Consider the following 6,473-nt stretch of genomic DNA (forward strand, 5'->3'; position numbering starts at 1 on the left):
CACATAATAACGCCCCCCACGGCTGAAAGGTCAAGCATGTTTGATGTGACGGGGATTCGAACCCGCAGATTGCGAGTCGACCGCCTCAACCACCGCTTCTAAAAGAAAGAAAATGAAGACCATAGAAATACTTTTGAATGACCATTAATTTGATGTTGGACATTGTACTTGGGGAAAAATAAATCTCGCTTCCATACAATGTTTTTGATAGACGATATTCGCTTAAATAGTTGAACGTTTTTAAGAAGCAAACATTATTATGCTTGGCTTTAGCAGTGGTATATTAAGTTTTATAATTCTGTGTAAGTAGATCACAATAAAAAGTTTTATTATACTCCATATTTTCTTTTTGATGTTAATACAACATTTATAAGCGTACAAAAGTGGACAAAAAGCTCAATTAAAGCTGATTCGAAACTAGAAAAATCATTACTCTCTATGTATGTTTACGAATCTTGTTAAATTCTTTAGCGCAGTCGGAATTTTTAAAATAAGTTCACATTTAGTAATTAAATTCTCAGTATATTCATTTAATTATATTATTGACTAGGAGAAAAAATTAAATTGAAGATTCATAAATAAAATATATTACCATTGTAAATATAAAAGATGTGTAAAATTTCTAGAGGGCGCAACGTTGCTGGAGACCCAAAGTTTAATTAAACGCGGATAAATACCATAAAATATTTATTTATATTACTTGCAGAGGTAAAATTAAATGCACCTTATAAAATTTAAATAGAGATTTTCTTTATTGAAAGAATGCTATGCTAAAGTTAAAAAGCCTCAAATGTTTGATTAATTAGATTTTGGTTTGGTTGTTGTTGAGCGCAAAGCTATATCCACCACACGTATCCAAACCCGAATTTTAGTGTTGTAAGTCCGTAGACTTACCGTTAAGTCACGGGAGGGGGGGGGGCGAGTAATTAGATTTAAGAGCTTTTTGAACAGATATGAGATTCAAAATAGATATCATATTAAAATGACAACCAAAGCGTGTAAAATATTTAAACATTCAGGTGATTAGATTGAAAACTTGTTGTTTTTCTTAATATATGGTTTGCTCGTTTAATTTGGGGAAATTTTTACTTATATAATACTAAGCATTAAAACGATGGAGTGTGTTTCTCAAACAAAAGAAAAGAAAGAAAACAGTGACTAAGATTATAGCCATTTTTAGTTCACATCCAAAAGATTAAACTGTGATCAGGCCCAATGATTGTCTTAAAAATTAGTCTAAACTATATTTGTATTCATTTTTAGGTTAACACTCTTAGGTTAGTGCGGATTTCAAACCAGAGCCGTGTTAAACCAGAATTGTAAATATATTTTTGTTTGCCACGGTTCCCAGGAGATCTTTTGTTCAAAACCAGTTCTCGTCAGTTGGGCTGGATATGATGGAAGACAAAAAAAAAAGCTAAAATACTAAACGGGGGTGACAAGAAAGGCAATGCTCCCCCCCAAAAAAATTAGAAAAATCTAACAATAAAGTACCAGTTTTACGCTTTTACGTTATGTGCTGTAAATACTACGCAACAGAGCACTTTCACTGTAAATCTATATAATCGAGTTCTCTCTCATTGTCTACGGTAACACCAGAATTCTCGTTCTGATCTTGGAATGTTGCAAGTTATAGTTACGTATATAAGCAGCAAAGTTATTAGATTATTCAGTCCTGCGTGTCGGTTTTGATGGTAATGTCGTACTAACTTTGTCAGTTAATCTACTCCACTGGCATTACCATTCTTGTCAATGTTAGTGAGTGTAATTTGACTTACCTGTTTCATATCGTTATGAACAACACCAAAATCTGCCTCCAAAATTCGAGTGTCTTTCTTGGTCAAAGCCAGTTCTATCCTACTAATAACTGTCACATCCTTGTCATTGTGAATCTAACAGAATGTTACCGAACAATCGCGCCGTGGGTACGCTATAGAAGTAACTGTAAGTTCCTGGTACTTGGTGAGACAGGAGTGGTCCAAAAGCGCAAGAGTGACAGTGGGTGCTCATGATAAGCTGTCTTCCATCTAGTCTATCAGTTTCAAAATTCGGGACGGCTATGTTGAATTAGACCTTGTGTAGCTTCGCGCGAAAATTCCTAAAATTATAAATATGGTCAGCAGAAGTTCTGAAGAGTACCAACAGATAGGGAAGCTATGAAGAGTACCAACATATAGTGAAGTTCTGAAGACTACCAACAGATAGGGAAGTTCTGAAGAGTACCAACAGATAGGGAAGTTCTGAAGAGTACCAACAGATAGAGAAGTTCTGAAGAGTACCAACAGATAGGGAAGCTATGAAGAGTACCAACATATAGTGAAGACCTGAAGACGGTACTCTTCAGAACTTCCCTATCTGTTGGTAAACAGATAGGGAAGTTCTGAAGAGTACCAACAGATAGGGAAGTTCTGAAGAGTACCAACATATATGGAAGTTCTGAAGAGTACCAACAGATAGGGAATTTCTGAAGATTATCAACAGATAGGGAATTTCTGAAGAGTACGAACAGATAGGGAAGTTCTGAAGAGTACCAACATATATGGAAGTTCTGAAGAGTACCAACAGATAGGGAAGTTCTGAAGAGTACCAACATATATGGAAGTTCTGAAGAGTACCAACAGATAGGGAAGTTCTGAAGAGTACCAACAGATAGGGAAGCTATGAAGAGTACCAACAGATAGGGAAGTTCTGAAGAGTACCAACATATAGTGAAGTTCTGAAAACTACCAACATATAGTGAAGTTCTGAAGACTACCAACAGATAGGGAAGTTCTGAAGAGTACCAACAGATAGGGAAGTTCTGAAGACTACCAACAGATAGGGAAGTTCTGAAGAGTACGAACAGATAGGGAAGTTCTGAAGACTACCAACAGATAGGGAAGCTATGAAGAGTACCAACAGATAGGGAAGTTCTGAAGAGTACCAACAGATAGGGAAGTTCTGAAAGGGAGAATGTCATCGAGAATTTTTTTTAAAGTCGTTGAAAAAAGTAACGAGGGGAAAAAATGTAACTAAAGGAAAGTACCTAAATTTTTATTACAGAGAGTGGAAAGAGGATGTACGAAGAGAGCATGCGCTAGCTTACCAAAATATAACTAATGACAAACACCTGTACGTATTCTGTCAGACTGGTGTGTAGAAATAAGTTTTTAAACTGGTGTTATATGCAATAATATTCATTTCACCCACAACATTATCAAACAGTAAAATCAACTAGAACATGGGAAAGAAATTAAGTCATTATAACTTTCAAATTCACTTTTAATAAACGGCCATATTAAATGGTGTGTAATCTCTGTATTTTCCTAAGTTGGTCATTCTCACTTTATATGACGAGGTGGCCGAGTGGTTAAGGCGATGGACTGCTAATCCATTGGGTTCTGCCCACGTGGGTTCGAATCCCATCCTCGTCGTTATTTCTTAAACATCGTGGTTGTCGTCGTTTTATATAAAATTGTAGTAATTTGACATAGTTTATTCGTTTCGTTGGTCTTGTTTGCTTATTAAGCACAAACTACACAAAGGGTTATCTGTACTCTGACGGATATAGAATTTTTATTTTATTCGTGGCTAGTGTTTAGTTTTAAATGGAAAGAAACTTTCCTCAACTGGGGTGTTCAGAGATATTAGTATCCCCCTTCGCCCCACTCGTTTGATTGTTTGTTTGTTATGGATTTCGCGCAAAGCTACACGAGGGCTATCTGTGCTAGTCGTCCCTAAAAGACTAGAGGGAAGGCAGCTAGTCATCACCTCCCACCGCCAACTCTTGGGCTACTCTTTTAGCAACGAATAGTGGGATTTACCGTCACATTATAACGCCCCCACGGCTGAAAGGGCGAGCATGTTTGGTGTGACGGGGAATCCGAACCCGCGACCCACAGATTGCGAGTCGAGCACCCTAACCACCAGGTCATGCCGGGCCCGCCCCGCTCGTGAAGATTAGTTTGATTAAAGCGGTTTTCTTTAAATAACTGTATTAGGTTATTCATCTTGATTTAAATTTCTCTCTACGACCTGGTGAAGGCAGGGATGGCGAAGTGAAGGGAAAGACAGGTATCGAAATCCGGCTTCTAGCATTATAAGCCCGTAGACATGCCGCTGTGCCACGGGAGGGGGCATTTATTTATTGTACTTGCAACTAAAGAAAATGTAAAATATCTAAGTTTGTATTTCTTTGATCATCGTCATTAAGTTACTATTGATACTGCCCCCAAATCCAGAAACCGAAATAACGAGTAATATGTTTTGAAACAAAATGAACATCAAAGCATAGTAGTAACTACAAATCCAAAGAATTTTCGCCACCTGGTGGCTCAGCTGTAAGTCTGAGGGCTTCTAACGCTACAGCTGTGGTTTGAATAATTGCGGGAGACACAGCACAGATAGCCCATTATGTACCTTTCTGTTTACTAACAAACACATCAACCAAAGATATTTCAGTACGTTTGGGGTTTTGGTGGGTGGTCGTGAATACTATAAGAGTAACGCTGAAATCCCGCTATTCGGTCAGATAAGAGTTGCTGAAGATTTGGCCATGGGTGCTGTTGACTAGCCGCCTTCCCTCTGGTCTATCAGATAATCCTTGTGTAACTTTGCACGGGAACTGTTAAAACAAACTAAAGCGTAATTCCTATTCTTGCAAGCATAAGTTTGTTTTTTTGTCGTTGAGAGCAAAGCTACACAGTGGACTGTTTGTGTTCTGCTCATAGCGGGTGTCCAAGCCAGATCTTTAACGTTATAAGCCCTCAAACTTACCGCTGAGCTACCGGAGAAGGGGGGAGGGGCACATAAAGTAAAAAAAAAAAACAAATGTGCATGGAACTTGTAAGCACGAACATCTGAGTAAAACTAATCACTTTCAAAGTACTTAGTTATAAGGTGTTAGAAGTGAAAAACATTTTCATCCACCCAGAAGGCTTGGTTGAAAACTGTTTAATGGTTTGAATTCTATTCACTGTTCATTGTACACTTTTGAGTGAAAATTTAAATATTGAATACAATACAACGATGTGAAATGCCCAAGCTGACCAGGAATAATTAAAATCACGTTTGGCTTTGGATGGATTTTCTTTACAGATTTCTAATCAATCGTGCAATGTCAAATAGAATTTTAGTAACGCTTTTTGTCTGTCATCAATTTAGCCGAACTGCGCTATATGTGTATTACAGTTATATACATATAACGTATATGTAACTATAGTGTAAAGTTTAATTAATTCTGCGGAGGTGGTCCTGGTTAAATCAATTTAACCATTAAAGTTGCAGTTTCGTATGAAACAAATCCTTCTATACAACCACAGGTGTTAAAATGCTTATATAGAACCACGGGTATAACAAATTCTTCTAGAACTAGAGGTGTAAATTTTTTGTCTAGAACCACATGTGTAAAAATACTTCTATAGAACCACTGTTTAAAATTTATTTTAGAACCACAGAGATAAAAATCTTTATATAGAACCGCAGGTGTTAAAATGCTTATATAGAACCTCAGGTATAACAAATTCTTCTAGAACTAGAGGTGTAAAGAAATTTTCTAGTACCACATGTGTGAAAATCCTTCTATAGAACCACAGGTGTTAAAATGCTTTTAGAACCACAAATGTAAAAAATGCTTATATAGAACCACAGGTGTAACAAATGTTTTTAGAACCAAATAGATAAAAAAATGATTCTAGAACCACATGTGTAAAAAACGTTTCTAGAATGAAGCGTGTATAAAAACGTTTCTAGAACCACAGGTTTAAAAAACGCTTACACAGATACATAGGTGCAACAAGTGTTTCTGGAACCAATGGTGTAAAAAATATTTCCAAAAACACAGATATAAAAAAATAATAAATCACATGTGTAGAAAATGTTTCAAGAACCAAAGGTCGAAAAATAGTTCTAGAACCACATGTGTAGAAAATGTTTCAAGAACCAAAGGTCGAAAAATAGTTCTAGAACCACATGTGTAGAAAATGTTTCCAGAACCAAAGGTCGAAAAATAGTTCTAGAACCACATGTGTAGAAAATGTTTCCAGAACCAAAGGTCGAAAAATAGTTCTAGAGCCACATGTGTAGAAAATGTTTCAAGAACCAAAGGTCGAAAATAGTTCTAGAACCACATATGTAGAAAATGTTTCCAGAAGAACAGGTGTAAAATATTCTTCTATAACCACAGATTAAAAACGTTTCTAGAACCACAAGTGTAAAAAAAGAGATGCTTTATAACCATAAGTGCAAACAAGAAGAAATCCTCCATAGCCGCGGCACTTGAAAGTTCTTTAGGCAGGAATAGAGTAAATTGATTTAGAATACCTTTTTTTTTCTTTCTCTTTTTATTAGCTATATTTTTGCGCCAGCAATACCAAGCTTGGGGCGCGCACATACCCGAGTCGATCTTATTAATCATCAGGACCTCTACCAGCCTACCCTCAAATTTAAATATTTGTAGGCACGATTAGAATAAATTAATATATGAGATCTTGGAC

At 36.5% G+C, this 6,473-nt stretch overlaps 1 non-coding gene across 1 annotated transcript; it reads left to right on the top strand.

Moving 5' to 3' along the window:
* Positions 1-3,331: 3,331 nt before the first annotated feature.
* On the top strand, positions 3,332-3,413 carry Trnas-gcu. The gene has a single exon. It is a non-coding gene; the product is annotated as a tRNA-Ser (tRNA).
* Positions 3,414-6,473: the final 3,060 nt, after the last annotated feature.

The sequence above is a fragment of the Limulus polyphemus genome, unplaced genomic scaffold (assembly GCF_000517525.1).
Source record: "Limulus polyphemus unplaced genomic scaffold, Limulus_polyphemus-2.1.2 Scaffold4001, whole genome shotgun sequence".
NCBI lineage: Eukaryota > Metazoa > Arthropoda > Merostomata > Xiphosura > Limulidae > Limulus > Limulus polyphemus.